Source organism: Podarcis filfolensis (genome assembly GCF_964270895.1).
Source record: "Podarcis filfolensis genome assembly, chromosome: 3".
Lineage (NCBI taxonomy): Eukaryota > Metazoa > Chordata > Lepidosauria > Squamata > Lacertidae > Podarcis > Podarcis filfolensis.
The window spans coordinates 61,806,633-61,822,192 of NC_139606.1; positions in this window are offsets into that span (position 1 = coordinate 61,806,633).

The following is a 15,560-nucleotide window of genomic DNA, read 5'->3' on the forward strand; positions in this document are numbered from 1 at the left end:
TTCTCAAAGATGACTGCCAGTGGTTCTGAGATCACATCTGCCAGTTCTTTTAATACTCTTGGATGCAGTTCATCTGGCCCTGGAGACTTGAATACATCTAAACTAGCCAAGTATTCTTGTACTATCTCCTTAGTTATTCTGGGCTGTGTTTCCTCTGCTGAATCATTTGCTCCAAATTCTTCAGGTCGGGCATTGTTTTCTTTATCGGAGAAGACTGAGGCAAAGAAGGCATTGAGGAGTTCAGCCCTTTCTGTGTCCCCTGTTTGCATTTCACCATCTTCTCCTCTGAGTGACCCCGCTGTTTCTTTGTTCTTCCTTTTGCTACGAACATACCCATAAAAGCCTTTTTTGTTGCTTTTAACCTCTCTAGCAAGCCTGGCAGGCTGCTCTTATCTTCGGCTAGTGTCCACACCAAGCCACCCCTACATTAAGAGAGAGATCTTACAATCTGCATGCTTCTAGCTTTCAGAGGTGTACCACAATACAAACATTTAATCTAAGAATGGACCATTTTATCTCACCCTACCAACCCAAATGTCCTGATCTGAAGAGTGGTGGAACAGGTGTATGCATACAACAAAATTATCATGAATTATGGGAGGGCAGGAATCAAAGTATGACAAGGTTTAAAGGTTTAAATATTTTCCAAGAACATTGCAGCCTGAGGATGGGATCTCTAGCCTACTGATCTGCCCTGGACTGTCCGTGCTCACTTTACTTTTCACTTGGGTGCCTAAAGAAGAGGACAAAAGCAAATGACAATTTGCATAATATTTGCTATATGCTAATTTATGTGTATAGAAGCAAATATAAAAATAAGTTCCTCCAGGTACATCTAGTTTCTCCCCCAAAGCATAGAGCACTGAAGCTCATTACCAGGCCTGTGGTTCCATCTTCCTGCCAAATAGTCCTTCCATGGGCTGCAATGCAAAATGCAATGGATTGACTAAGAACTAATTTAGCAACCAGGAAGGTAGAGTTTGTTAACCATGAAGCTCAAATGTTTAAGATTCTTGGCTTTAGAGCTTCAGGAGGTTCTTGTGCAAATGATTTTGCCCAGTGCAACTGATACACCAAGAGGCCTATCTTCATTCTTCATCACCAGGTATATTACAAATACACCACCAAACAGCAATAAAGTCAAATGATACACGTTTGCTTACTCTCTTGGCTCAAGACAGTTGACATACACTTTCCACGGAAATGCTGCTTACCTTCCCGCCGGAGCTGTACCTATTTATCTACTTGCACTTTGACATGTTTTCGGACTGCTAGGTGGGCAGGAGCAGGGACCGAGCAACAGGAGCTCACCCTATCGTGGGGATTCAAACCGCTGACCTTCCGATCAGCAAGCCCTAGGCTCTGTGGTTTCTACCACAGCGCCACCCGTGTCCCTAATAAGGACAAAAGAACATTTGGAGCAGTATTCTGGACTGAAGCTTTCTCTTTTACCTTTTCCAATATTATCCTCTTCAGCAGTGGCGTAGCGTGGGGGGTGCAGGGGGGGCCGGCCGCACCGGGCGCAACATCTGGGGTTAGGGCAAATCCATGGGTTAGGGGGCGCAAATCCACGGGTTAGGGGGCGCAAATTACTTGCCTTGCCCCGGGTGCTGACAACCCACGCTACGCCACTGCTCTTCAGCAACATTCCGTGAGAAGTGTTGGGGGAAGGCTATGAGGTTTGTTTCCCTCTTAAAGTTTAATATTATTATTATTATTCATTGTATCTTCTGTAAGCTTTGAAAATCAATAAAACACCTTTTTTCATTCCTTATTTTAGTAGTTCAGTACACAGCAAAAACCATCATTTTCTACAACCCTCTTCCATCTTAAAGAACTCCAAGGGAAAATAAAACAAATGTGTTCAGGTACTATCATATTGTCCTCCCAGATGAGAACAAATGGCTTCACAGGTGTGCCAACATGGTTTTATTTTATACCCAACTCCAAATGGAGTCCCGGCTGGCTAGCAACAAAATATATGTATATACAAAACTGAAAACCAGAAATTGAAACGGCAATAAAACAACCCCAACTTTTAAGATAGCAGCAGCACATAAAGTAATCTCTTTTGTTACACTGCTCAGCGCCACCACCCATGGACCTCACCCACAGCCAAGCCTCCACAGCAAACAGCTCAGGAGAATCGTAGAATTGTAGAGCTGAAAGCGTATTCTAGTCCAGCCCCCTGCAATGCAGGAATTGCAACTAAAGGAAGAGGCATTGCTTTAAATACTTAGGCCCTAGGTTGTATAGGACCTTGTATACTACTACCAATACCTTGGCAGTCAGTGCAAGGAATTACACCATTTAAGGATCAGTAGAAAATGTTCTCTCACCACTGGCCCCAATAAGCACCCTGGCCTGGACATTCTGCACTAACTGCAGTCTCAAGCCCTTCTTCCCAAGGAAGCGAGGACTGTTTTTCTTACCAGGATCCCTAAACACACACACATCTGACAAAAAGACAGTCTTGAGGATATAGGTATGGGCTGCAGCAATATTTTGCACCTGTGGAAGTTTGCTTCTAAACTCTTTTCCAGATGCAAAAGGACAGACCTGTATCTGAACAAGATTCTAGCAGCCCTTCCTGCCTTGATTTTTTTAATTACAAAAATAGTGTTTCAAGTGGGGACAAGGTTCCGGAGTATGATCCTCTCCCCCATATAGAAAAGTAGTGCATCAGACATACAGTGGTACCTCGGGTTACATACGCTTCAGGTTACAGACTCCGCTAACCCAGAAATAGTACCTCGCGTTAAGAACTTTGTTTCAGGATGAGAATAGAAATCGCGTGGCGGCGCCACAGCAGCGGGAGGCCCCATTAGCTAAAGTGGTACCTCAGGTTAAGAACAGTTTCAGGTTAAGAACAGACCTCCAGAACGAAATAAGTTCTTAACCCGAGGTACCACTGTACTAGTTTTCTCTACACAGGGAGGTTTTTGAGCAGTAAAATAAGCATCTAAAATTGTGAAGTGCACTGTGTACTGTGAAGTGATGCAGACAAGGAAAGTCGTTATGGATCAGCCTTTATTTTTGCCCAGAATAAGTAAATTCCCCCCACCCAACAACTGCTCCCATCAATCCAAGCCATAGCTGTCAACTGTCCCTTATTTGGCGGGAAAGTCCCTTATCCCAGCGCTGTGTCCCGCTGCTGTCCCTTATTGATGATGTCCCTTAAATTTCCCGGGTTTCAAAGGAAGCAGCTCCTCTCCCTCCCTCCCTGCCGGCCAGGGAGGAGGGAGGCTCCAACTGTGTTGCTTGGGTGTGTTGCTCACCCATTAAGGAGTCTAAGAACAACTGGGGGGGTGGAGCTTGCATGCCTTGTGCTGATCAAATCAGCCGTGTTGCCTGGGGACTCGCCTTTGCTCAGCGCTTCCCAGAGGAGAGGTGACGGTGGTTTTCCTTGCTGCATCCCCTTTGCCAGGTTTCTGCACTGTGCGAACCACCACTTGAGGCTTTGTTTGGCTGCTGGCTGGGCTTTCTGCCTTTGGCTCGGAGGGGCTCAGAAGTTGAACATACCTGTGCTGGGAAAAACCCTTATTTTGGCTGCTGATCCCTTATTTTCGAGGCTGCTGGTCCCTTATTTTCAAATCTGTAAGTTGACAGCTATGATCCAAGCTGCTATGGCCCAACAGTCAGGAAAAGTGAGAGTTCTAGTTTGGAACATCTGGAGTGGGGAGGAAATAGACCTCCCAGTGCAATAATCCAGGTTTAAATGCAGCTGTGGTCTTTTGTTTCTGGTCCATCCCACTAGGTGGCAGCACATGATCCAATTTACAGTACTTCAGTTTCAAGGGACTGTTCAGGAATGGTCAGCATTTTGCTCTATCTACACTTGTCCTGAATTAATAAATTAAATGATATTCATATAGCTAAAGGTTACACACACACACACACATATTAAAAAACCATGACAGACAATTACAAGGTTAGACCGCTTAAATTTTCCAAAGCATTATAAAAAGAATAAAGTAAACCATTATGTGGTTCAAAAATTCCCATGATTACCGCCTGCGCAGATGAATCTAGATGTTGCTCTAAAGAGGGGGTTGGAAACCACAAGTCAAACCCCAACAAAGACTCCAAAACTGCAGCTTTCATCGTTCTAGCCTGAGTTCTGGTGCTCACTAGTAATCCAGGGGAATCCAGGGGAATCCAGTACCTTGGTAGACCCTGATGGTGGTGGTGATAGGTTCCCAGGGAGACCCAGGGGAGAGAAGCAGGGGACAGAGAAAGAATAGCCCATTATTTCAGTCACATGTATTCATGCTCAAATAAGGCTTCATTTTCTATCCTGCCTTTCCTCCCGAAAGAGCCCAGGGCAGCAAACACACAAGTGCTAAAACAACTAACCCTTCTTTTAAAAATCCTTAAAAAACAATTCTGATACAAATACAGACTGAGATGGATCTTTATTTGTTTATTTATTTTAATTTTAATTTTTTTTATTTCCAAAACCAAAAAAAGAAAAATTACAAACATCAAATTCAAAATCCATATTCGTTTTCTAACATAAGCCTATTACATAGTTAACTAAATTAAAATATACCTAATTGCTCTAGATTTCTCTTTGCTATATATAAGTACAATGCAATTAGAAATTCTGTACTGAAAGCTTTTTTGTTATAAATATTATTATAAATTCCCCTATACCCCCCACTCCCCTTCACCCTTGTAGATCTTTATTTAAAAGGCTTTTTTCTTTTTTTTCTTTTTTGGAAGAGGAAGGTCTTCAGCAGGTGCCAAAATGACCACAGAGACAGTGCCCGTCTTACGTACATTCAGGGAGAGGGAATGCAAAAGGGCAAGTGCCACAGCACTAAAGCACTGGTTCCTACTATGTGCGGAACAGACCTCTTAATAACATGATATCTGCAGGAAGCCCTCACCTGAAGAGTGCAGTGTTTGGGTATATAAGGGGTGAAACAATCTTTCAGGTATCCTGGTCCCAAGGTTTTACACACCAAAACCACCACTTCAAACCTAGCCCGACAACTAATTGGGGGGGGGGGGAATATGTTGTTGCACTACAACCCGCACCAGCCTCAGCCAGCATGGTCCAGGGGTGATAGGAGCTAGAGTCCAGCATCACCTTGAGGGAACCATCTTGGCTACCCCTGCCCTGGTATCTCCAGGTGATGGGAAAGGCCTCTGACAGAGATGCTGATGAGCTCCAGGCAGTCAGGAAAGACTCTACGGTCTTGAAGGACAGCACTCTCAGTTCTCATCTGGGCCCTAGAGCCTTTTCCTGAGTGTGTAATGGCACACCACCTAATCTTGACTGGGAGGCAAAAGATTAATTTGTCTTCTTGCATCAGTGCCAAGGTAGAACTGCCTCCTCTCTTCTCAGAGCAGGGCTCTGGATAGGGTAGGTGAGTTAAGTCACGACTCTGTCATGATGCCACCTCCTCTTCCTTCCTGGAACGTATTTTCTAGAGTAAGGCAGTGCCTGCAGCAAACTGTTTTTAAAAGCGTTGTTTCTCCAAGTGAAATGCCAAAGAAATATTTGATAAGATAAATGGCTGGAGAAACAAAACAAAAATGGATGGTCTGCTTGAGGCATTGGGGAGGGGCAAAACAGAGGCGGCCACCGGCTCTAGTCTACTGATGGCACCCGTGCCCTTTTAAGGACTGGAGGCAGTGGGAAGTACAGCTCTTCCCACAGCAGAAAAACCTGCACCCACTCTTCTTGGCAGGTACATTCCTATTGAGCCTGAGTGTGAGATGGGAAATCCCCGCTTTGTATTTCAACGCCATAGGCCTTTCCATCCGAGTATAATAAGTGCCCTGATGGATCTGCTGAATGGCCCATCTAGTCCAGAATCCTGTTTTCACAGTGACCACCTGTGGGAAACCAAGAAGCAGAACAGCGCACGAGAGCCCTCTCCCATACCCTACAAGTCTCCTAATTTTCCAGGGACAGTCCTGAAATTACAAACGCCATCCTGGCATCTGGTTTGATTCCAGATGTCCCTGAGCTCGGAGAGGAGGAAGAGCTGGAGCACTTCCCCCCTTCCTGAGTTTTTGTGTTCTTATAGAGGGAGAAAAGCTATTTCCTAGCCACACTTCTCTCCTCTTACTCACCTTTTCTCCAAACCGCGGTTCCCAAAGTGGACGATATTTCCACCTGAGAGGGATCGCCTAGGAGGACACCAAGAGGCAAGAGGGTGGTGGGAACACTGGAAGTGGGCTGGAAGAGAAAGGGGGGATATAATATGGTGACCTGCAAGGTTTTTGGGTAACTATTTGGATATGCTGCATAAAGATATGTCTTATTTTGCTGAAAATTCCAGATTGGGTGATAAATCCATTTTCAGACACTGTGGAAGCTAGGGTTAGTGGAGGAAGAACTCATCGAGCTACAAAATGACCTTGAGCCGAAACCAACATTTAATAAATTTTTACCAAGAGTTCTAGTTACAGAAGGCATTTTCTTATTGCTATCCCACACTAGGAACAGTACTTAAGCTCCTTGGTGCATTTCCAACATCATATTGGGTGAAGTAAGGTTATAGTGTTGCCATGCAATGTCTCTCCAAGCAAAGAAATCGACTCCAGATTAATGTGACATTTTAAGACTCATGCTAAGTGATTTTAAACTAGACATTGGGAAACTGGTATACTGTATTTTTTGCTCTCTAAGACACACCAGACCACAAGATGCACCTAGTTTTTGGAGGAGGAAAACAAGAAAAAAAATATTCTGAATCTCAGAAGCCAGAACAGCAAGAGGGATCGCTGCGCAGTGAAAGCAGCAATCCCTCTTGCTGTTCTGGCTTCTCGGATACCTGCGCAGCCTGCATTCGCTCCATAAGACGCACACACATTTCCCCTTACTTTTTAGGAGGGAAAAAGTGAGTCTTATAGAGCAAAAAATACAGTAACTTCATCAAGCCCATCCATCATGTTAAATATTTACTGAACAGCGAAGTGGTTACTAAATGTGGTGTCTGAGATTCTTGCTCAATGACTATCAGACTTTGAAAAGCTGGTATCACTGGGTCAGGTTCAACCGATTTCTTGAATGAATTCACCTAAATAGTCATGACTGGATTTTGAAGAAATGTGCAGCTAATTGTTACTGTTTTCAATTTTACAGTGTTACTATTTTCCACAGTGGGTCATGCAAACCACTATTCTGAATGCTGTTTTTATAGTGTAGGGGGCACTGGAACCAAGGGGGGGGTGGCCCAAAAAAGGTTGGGAACCACTGCTCTAAACTGAAAAAGTCCCACAAGTTGCAGTCTTTTTCTCACAGTGGTTTTGCTCCATCCCCTCAATCATTTTGAATGACCTTTCCTGAAGTTTTCAGGCATTGCAATAAGGGAAACATGAAGATGTGGTGGGGAGGGGGGGCGGAATTGGCAGAAGCCTACCCGCATTTAGCAAGCATGGAAGATCTGAACTGATAAAGGAAAACAGCTTTAAAAATCATTTTTGTGGCAAGCTTCATATTACTGTAATTCTATTCTGCCCATCTTTAATCCTCTTCCAGTAAAATAAAAATAATGGCTAAGGCTGTAAGCACAGAATCTCCAGCTTTTCATTTATCTTCGTTCCCTTTGTGACAAATGCTGTTTGAGCTTCGTTTGCTGGAATAACAAATATGGAATTTCTTACTAGCTGGCCTGGAATGTACCTAATGGGAGAGGACACAAACAAAGCTTACCCTTATATAGAATTTCTTGTTTGAGAAACGCATATCCGTTCTAAAATAGATCTGAAAGGAGAAGCCCCCTATGCATGTTGAAGCATATTCTCAGTAAGGATGGAAAGAGAAAGGAAAATAAAGAATACTTAAAATGAAAGCAGCCCAAAATTAGGAACCGCGCCTTTTGTTTTCACCCTAAATTAGGGAGCGAAGAAAAACAAAGGCTCAAAGAGTGCAATCTTCTGCATGCTTACCGAGAAGTAAGTCCCATTATTCTCAGTGGTGTTTATTCCCTTGTAACTATGTTTTGAATTACAGCCTCAGAGCATGCATCCCCCCCCCATGTAATTCCTTTCCCCCTTGAATGTATGGTAGTGCAGTTGGTCCGAGAAAATAAGACTTAGAAAACACCTATTTCTTTTTGCATAAGCCTCTGGATATGCAACATCTGGAAGGCAGCAGGTTGGGAAAGTGCATTGCAAGGAGTTGGACTAGATGACCCTCAGGGTCTCTTCCAACTCTACAATCATTCTATGAAACCATAAATTATAGATTTTATATTTTTAAAACAGTAAATCAAGTTTTGGTTTGATTTTAAAAGTAATAAATTTCCTTTGCCACCCAACAAAACAAAACAAAATTTCCCATCTCCAGAAAAACATCTCCCACCTCCAATAGCTTCAAAAATTCTGAAACTTTAGCATCTCTGCACACGTAGTCTGAGGGTCAGACAATTCTGTAGTCAGACATACAGAACCCAATATTTGTGGGGAGCAGTCGGGGATGGATTTAGATGAAGAGAGGCCCTAGGCTACTCCACTTGTGAGGCCCCTCCCCATCCCCCACCCTCACAACTAGAAGAAAATGGAATAGTGTTATAAACAAAAGCCTGTTTCAAGGCAGGACAATTGAAGAACAAGGGCTAGGGAAGTTGGGTAGGTTGAGGAAGGGATTTCCAGGGTTGTTCGATCACCACCAGGATGTCCTAGACGGAAGCTGACATTTCAAACAATGGATTATCCAAGGCTCAAAACCAGTGAAGAAACCAGTCTGAGCGCAAGTGGGAGTCAGGAATCCACCAACTATAGGCAAAATTTGAAATGTTCAGATGCCTCTTGCTGATTTCAATCAAGTAACCTTGGGAGAAGATCCCGCCTCACATGCTCTTTCTCAGAAGAAGTGAATTTCCATTATACTTCTTCAGAAGTAACATAGCGCCACTTATATTTGAAGAAGTCAGCTCCTCTGTTAGAGCAAGCCTTCTCCAACCTGATGGGCTTCCTATGTTTTAGACTACCACATCCATCTGCCCTCACCAGCACAGTCATGCTGGAAGCAGATGATGCGTTTTGTAGTCTGAAAAATCTGGAGGACTTCAGGTTGGTGAAAGTTGAAGTAATGTGTAGTTCAGCAGGATTTATAGAAAGCACAATCGCTCATCTTTCTCACACACAAAACTATGAAACACGATTCACACAAATTGACTGAGAATAATAAGGGGACCAGAGGGTTTGTCTTGAACTCAACCCTTGAGTATAAGTCATAGGAAGAGATACAAGTCAGTATACACTAAACATGGACTTTCTGTTGGTTGCTAGGTCTTCAGAGGAGGTGGGATTCAGCTTGTTCTGAACTGGGTTGTACTCCAATCTAAGGATCAAAGCCACAGCTTGGGAGTGCTATTGGATTCAGCATTTACTTGAGATGCACAACTAGCTCCTGTGGCTTCAACCCCCTTTCAATTGATTACAACTGTTCCAGCTCTGGTAACTTCCAGAGTAGACAACTGCAATACATTGTGTTTGGGGCTTCCTTTGAAGACTACTTAGAAAAATCAATTGATTCAAAAAGAAGCAGCTCAACATCTGTTCAGCATCTGATATGGGGCATTTGGAACACATTCAACATTTAAAACAAGCCTCACTGGATTCCCACATGTTTTCAGTCATGATCAGAAGTGCTGAACTTCACCCGAAAAGTGAAGATTATTTTACATGAGATTTGAGATCTCATGGAAAAGGAAAAATATCTTATGAGATTATTAATTTAAAATTATTTGTTAAAATTCTATGCTGCCCTTTTTCTGAGGATTGCAATATAAAGTTTCAGTAATCTGGCCCAAGATGGAGATCATTATAACAATTACAGTTACTAATGTAACATTCTAGAGCTGAAATAGATGTGCATTGTAATCATGTGCACATTTACTCAGAAGTAAGACCTACTGTATTCAATGGGCCATACTCACTAGCAAATGTGTTTTAGCTACAGCCTTAATCAGTATATGAGCTGGAGGCTGATTAAAGAGGGTGAAGCCTATTTAATTTGAAAGGTGGCTTTTCCTTAAACAAAGTGATAGCTTTGGTATTGTGATTGACCTCCATGGAGCTCCCTTGCTTGTTGGTGCTACCTAGTTGGGTGTGTTTCCCCTGCTGGAGTGGGGAAGATAAGATGCTCAGTGGGCTTCAGTGGCCCAGAATGCCTTCCACCAGCTTCAGCTGGTGGCCCAACTATGCTGCTATCTGCACAGGGATAGCCTAACTACTGTTGTCTATGCTCTGGTAACCTCAAGATTAGTTTACTGCAATGTGTTATATGTAGGGCTGCCTCTGAAGACAGTTTGGAAACTTCAGCTGGTACAGAACTCAGTGGCCAGGTTGCTCACCAGAGCAAGATGGTTTGAGCCTATTACACCAATCCTGGTCTGATTGCACTGGCTACCAATTAGTTTCCGGGCCCAGTTCAAAGTGCTGGTTTTGACCTATAAAGCCTTAAAGGGCTCAGGACCGCAATACCTCAAGGACCACCTCTTTCCATATGAACCTACCCAGACCCTGAGATCATCTTCTCAGGCCCTTCTTTGTGTGCCTCCTCCTTGAGAGGTCTGGAGGGTGGCAACACAAGAATGGGTCTTTTCTGCTGTGGCTCCCCGTCTGTGGAATGCTCTCCCCAGGGAAGTTTGCCTGGTACCTTCATTATACACCTTTAGACACTAGGCAAAAACGTTCCTTTTTAACCAGGCCTTTGGTTGATTTGATTGACATCCTATGCCCTTTTCAAATGTGGGGTTTTTTTGCGGGGTGTTATTGGGTTGTTTTTATTTTGATTATGTATTTTGTAGTTTTATATTTTGATTTTATTCTGTGAACTGCCCTGAAACCTCCAGGTATAGGGCGGTATATAAATTTAATTCATAATAATGATGATGATGATGATGATGATGATGATGATGATGTTTTGCCCAGGGACGTGTGCATACCCTCCAACATTCCTCTGATGAAAATCAGGACATATATCTTTTGGTGTTGTGCTCTTACAGAAGCCAGCTGATTTGTGTGACAGTGCAGCACCACTGCAAATGCCAACACTGGGGGCAAGCGCTGACTCATCCCCCTCCCCAAGCTTGGCGGTGGTGTTGGAAATGAAAATCGGGACATTCTGGGATCAAATCAGAAGCCTTCTATAATTCTGGGGTGTCCCTGGAAAATTGGGGCATTTGAAGGGTACGCATGTGGGCGTCTACAGGCTAGCTGTGACTGTAACTGCTGGTTTTTCACACTTCTTGCATTTTGGGGTTGCGGCGATCTGACAGACAGGCTTCCGGCTTGGACTGTACTTATTGCAGCAGCAGCCAATGTGGTGAGGCAGCACTACCGTCCCAACACCAGTGTCACTGCCGCTTACCTGAACAGGGATGAGGCAGGGCAGTGGCGAGACTGGAATTGAGAGGATGCACCACTGAAGCCAATTTGGCACTCACTCAATTTGGCACTACACAACCCCAACCTCACTTCCACCTTGCGCCACCTTAGGTCTGTCTAGGTAAGCTGCAGAGATGCCGACGGTGGATGGGTGACTTTGCAGGTCCACTCCACTGTGCATGCTGCTACTGGCAGATTGGCTCCCTCCTACATGGCATATGGTGTAGTCCCTGCCCTTGATGGGGATGGCAGATATTGGTGTGTCCAGGAATAATGGGGGATGCATTATTTCCCCTCCGTTTCAGGAATTCCTGAGCACCTCCAGGGCTTATAATGTGTAGGACATGGTAGCCATTCTGCCAGTATGATGGCAGCACATCTCTTCCCTCCCCCAGCAAAACGTAAGTGTAGGATTATTCTTATTAGCAAGAAGTTCACTAGGTGATAAAACATTGGGTTGATAAATCACCTATAAAATTATGTATCACAGATTTTGCTTCTCTTTAAATCTATTTTACAAATACAGAGTTGACATTACCATGAAAATCATGTTGTCTAAGACAGGAAAGGTTTAGAAAGATGAACACCAACCACCCAAACCTCAAGATGGAAATCACTCAGTTCCTCTCTTTTTAAGAGGAAGCAGTTCATTATCCTCTAGCTCACAACAGAGATAGGAGGAAGATACTTAGAAGACACTTTGCTCTTTGTAAAACTTGGGCCTCATGTTGTACATCTATTCTGCACCACTTGATGTCTGATGCCCTGACCAGAAAGGACTTCTACAGAAGCAAATGGCTTATGCTGGATTCACAAGAACTGTGGCTCTCATAGGACAGCAGCAGCTAGATTCAGTCCTCCCAAAAAAGAGATTATTCTGTTCAAAGGGGAAATGTGTAATTAACCCAAGGGGTTTTCCTCTGAAGCGTGCTCTTATGTATCCTCTACCTTTTAGCTTGGTGATTTTCTTTAGATTGCTAGAACCTTGCGCTATTGAAAACCCACAGGAAATAATTAAGATGGGGGGAAATATCCAAACCACATCCTGCATCACACCTGTTTGACACAGTCCCCCTAGCCCATGGGCCTGGGCGCAGTTGTGGAGCTCTCTCCCCAGGGGCATTTGCAAAGTCTCCTCTATTCCTGCTTTTAGATAAACCTGGGTGGAGCTGGGGGAGGAGGGTGTTTTTGTTCCAAAAGGCTTTATATGATGACTTACTATGCTGATATTTGGGGCTGTTATGCAGGTTTTCTTGTTTGACCTGAAGTATTTTAACTGTTGTTTCATTAGGGATTTTTATTGAATTGTGAGCCTTTTTCTAAGGAAAAAAAAATAGTACAGGTATTTTGAGTAGCAGGATATAAATATGTTTGTTTCTCTTTTTTCTAGGTTCAAGCACAATGCCACATCATTCATTCAAACTGAAAAAGAAAAGATATACAATCTGAGTCTTTAAACCGCCCCAAATTCATCTGTTCCGGATCAAATTTTAAAAAAAACAAGGAAATAGTTTTTGAATGGATGAAGCTTTTGAAATCTGCTGCATCCAGTGAAACTGCAATGTTTCAGAGTAGAAAACGTTCTTGACAAACGTGTCTCATCTCTTAGCATAAGGGATATGATTCTACTGAATGAATCAGTGCTCTTTTCCTTATAATCCCTTAAGTGATATTACAAAGTCTAGTGCTCAGATGGTTGTGCAAGAAATACCGAATGTCACTGGATTTTCTGATCTTGTGACACACAGATACACACGATGCCAGTTATACAGACTTTTTTCCTGCCTTTTAAAAAAAGTTGCCACTTATTCTGTTCATTCTGTACTTTCCAGCCTTGTCATGGCTGCACACTTCCTGCAGACACTCAAGTCAGCTGCTACTGACTGACTCTCGAATGCAGACTAACAGGGTTTTCTCAGACCTACTACAAAGGAGCCGCGGCAATAGGTCAAAACTCATCCTGAGAGAAGAAAAAAACCAAAAGACTTCCCTTTCCTCACATCCCCATTCATAAATTCTCGCTGAAAGGTCTTCAATGGGAGGCCCTGCAATCCCCTGAGACAAGAACAAAACAGAAAGTGATCGAATAGATTTCAAGAATACCTGGAACTTTAAACTGAAGTTGTTTGAACTAATGAATGAATGAATGATTCACAGTTACAGTCATCCCAGCACTTTAAAAAGAACAGCTATGGTGTAATGGATAGTGTCCTTGACTTTGGGTGAAAGAGATATGGGTTCAAATGGGTGCTTAGCCAGGAAATCCCTTTGCTGTCCTTAGGCAAGTCACCAAGCCACTAGCCTACCTCCCTGGGTTGTTGTGAGGATAAAATGAATGTAGGGAAATGTGGACAGCCCTGAGCTTTGGTAAATAAATAAGGTGAGAGAGATTATTGATTATTTCATTTTGGCTGCTGTTAGGTGTGTAAGTAAGCTTCGATTTCCATTCAGATCTGTGTTGGTCACATGCACCGCTGTTTCCATCCTGCTGCAGCTTAGCTTCCAACAACAACAAAATATTCATCCCACTGTCCGCTCTGTTGGAATTTTATATAATTAATTATGTAACCATGTTATTCCACACCATTAATTTCAGTGGAAAGGAATGCAATGCAAATGGAAGACATAGATTGCGTATCATTTGCAGACTGAAAACAACTGAACATACCAATTGTATTCGCTGGATTGAGATCCATTACAGACAAGCGACAAGTAAGTGAGCATTGCCAATATCCATTCCCATTTTTTGCCAGAATTCTCTGACATTCCCAGCTGCTGTTGACCGCTGATCTCTGTTGAGACAGTGGTTTGATGATTTCAAAAGCAAGCAACAACAAAAAAGTTACATATCCTACAAAAAGTGACACTAACAATGCTTTTTAGACTGAAAGATGACACTTTGGAGAGACTTTTGCACATGATACAAAAGGTGTGTCGGCGTTTGTTTGCCTTTTGTTTTCTTGCTTTTTCCACCTCTGTAATGGAAATGCTGTAAAGCACCGTATTGAATAGGTAAGTCAAGACCCACAACTAGGTCACATCCTGGTCCAAGAGCCACCGTTGCCATAAAGAGAAGGAGAAGTGGCAGAGGCATGGAGCTATGACAACAGTGGGGTCCCTGCACAGCTTGATTTGTCCTGGACCCCCCCACACACCTAGTCAACATGCTTACTTAGGATATTCAAGGAGGGTCAATAAAACTCCCAAGGCACATTTATGGATGATATGGGGATTCTCATACACTGCTGAAGGAGAAAAGTTAAGGGAGAGATAAAGGGGGGAAATGAGAAAGAAGGAGAAGGAGGAACAACAACAAACTGCTGGGTCCATTATGTAATTTAATGCTGTCTGTTGTATTGGATCATATATCATTGTTTAAATTTTGTTTTAATGATGTTTTATTGCTAACCACCCTGGGCTCATAAAAGGAATGTTTAGGAATATGAAATACAATTACAGTCATACATTGGAAGTTGAACAGAATCTCTTCCCGAAATCCGTTCGACTTCCAAAACATTCAAAAACCAAAGCGCGGCTTCTGATTGGCTGCAGGAAGCTCCTGCAGCCAATCGGCAGCCGTGGAAACTCCGTTGGATGTCCGGCTTCCAAAAATAGTTCGCAGACCAGAACACTCACTTCCGGGATTGCGGCATTTGGGAGCCAAAACGTTTGAGAACTAAGCTGTTCAAAAACCAAGGTATGACTGTATAATGTTAATTTTTCTCTCTCTAATATACAAAATAGTAAGGATGCCATCATGCTGCAGTTCACCTGGTTTCAGACAGCTGCTATTAACAGCTGAGCTATTGGACAGGAAGCCCTGACAAGTTGAGAAGAAGAGAGGAGGAAGGATCTGGAGCATGGAGATGCAGGCCCAGGTGATGTGAGGAGGAGGGCAGAGATGCAGGTGGCCAGGCAGTTCAGGTGAGTGGTCCAGGCAATGTAAGGAGGAGGAACAGGATAGAGGGAAGCAGGCGGGCAGCCCAGGCAAGCCATGGAGCTATGGTGAGATTGGAGTGGGGATGCGGGTGGCGCTGTGGGTTAAACCACAGAGCCTAGGACTTGCCGATCAGAAGGTCGGCGGTTCGAATCCCCATGATGTGGTGACCTCCCGTTGCTCAGTCCCAAAACTATGCTTATGGAGCACCGGATATAACCCAATAATTTGCTGTTCTTCTTGTTATTGTTGTTGAAATCTGGTAAAT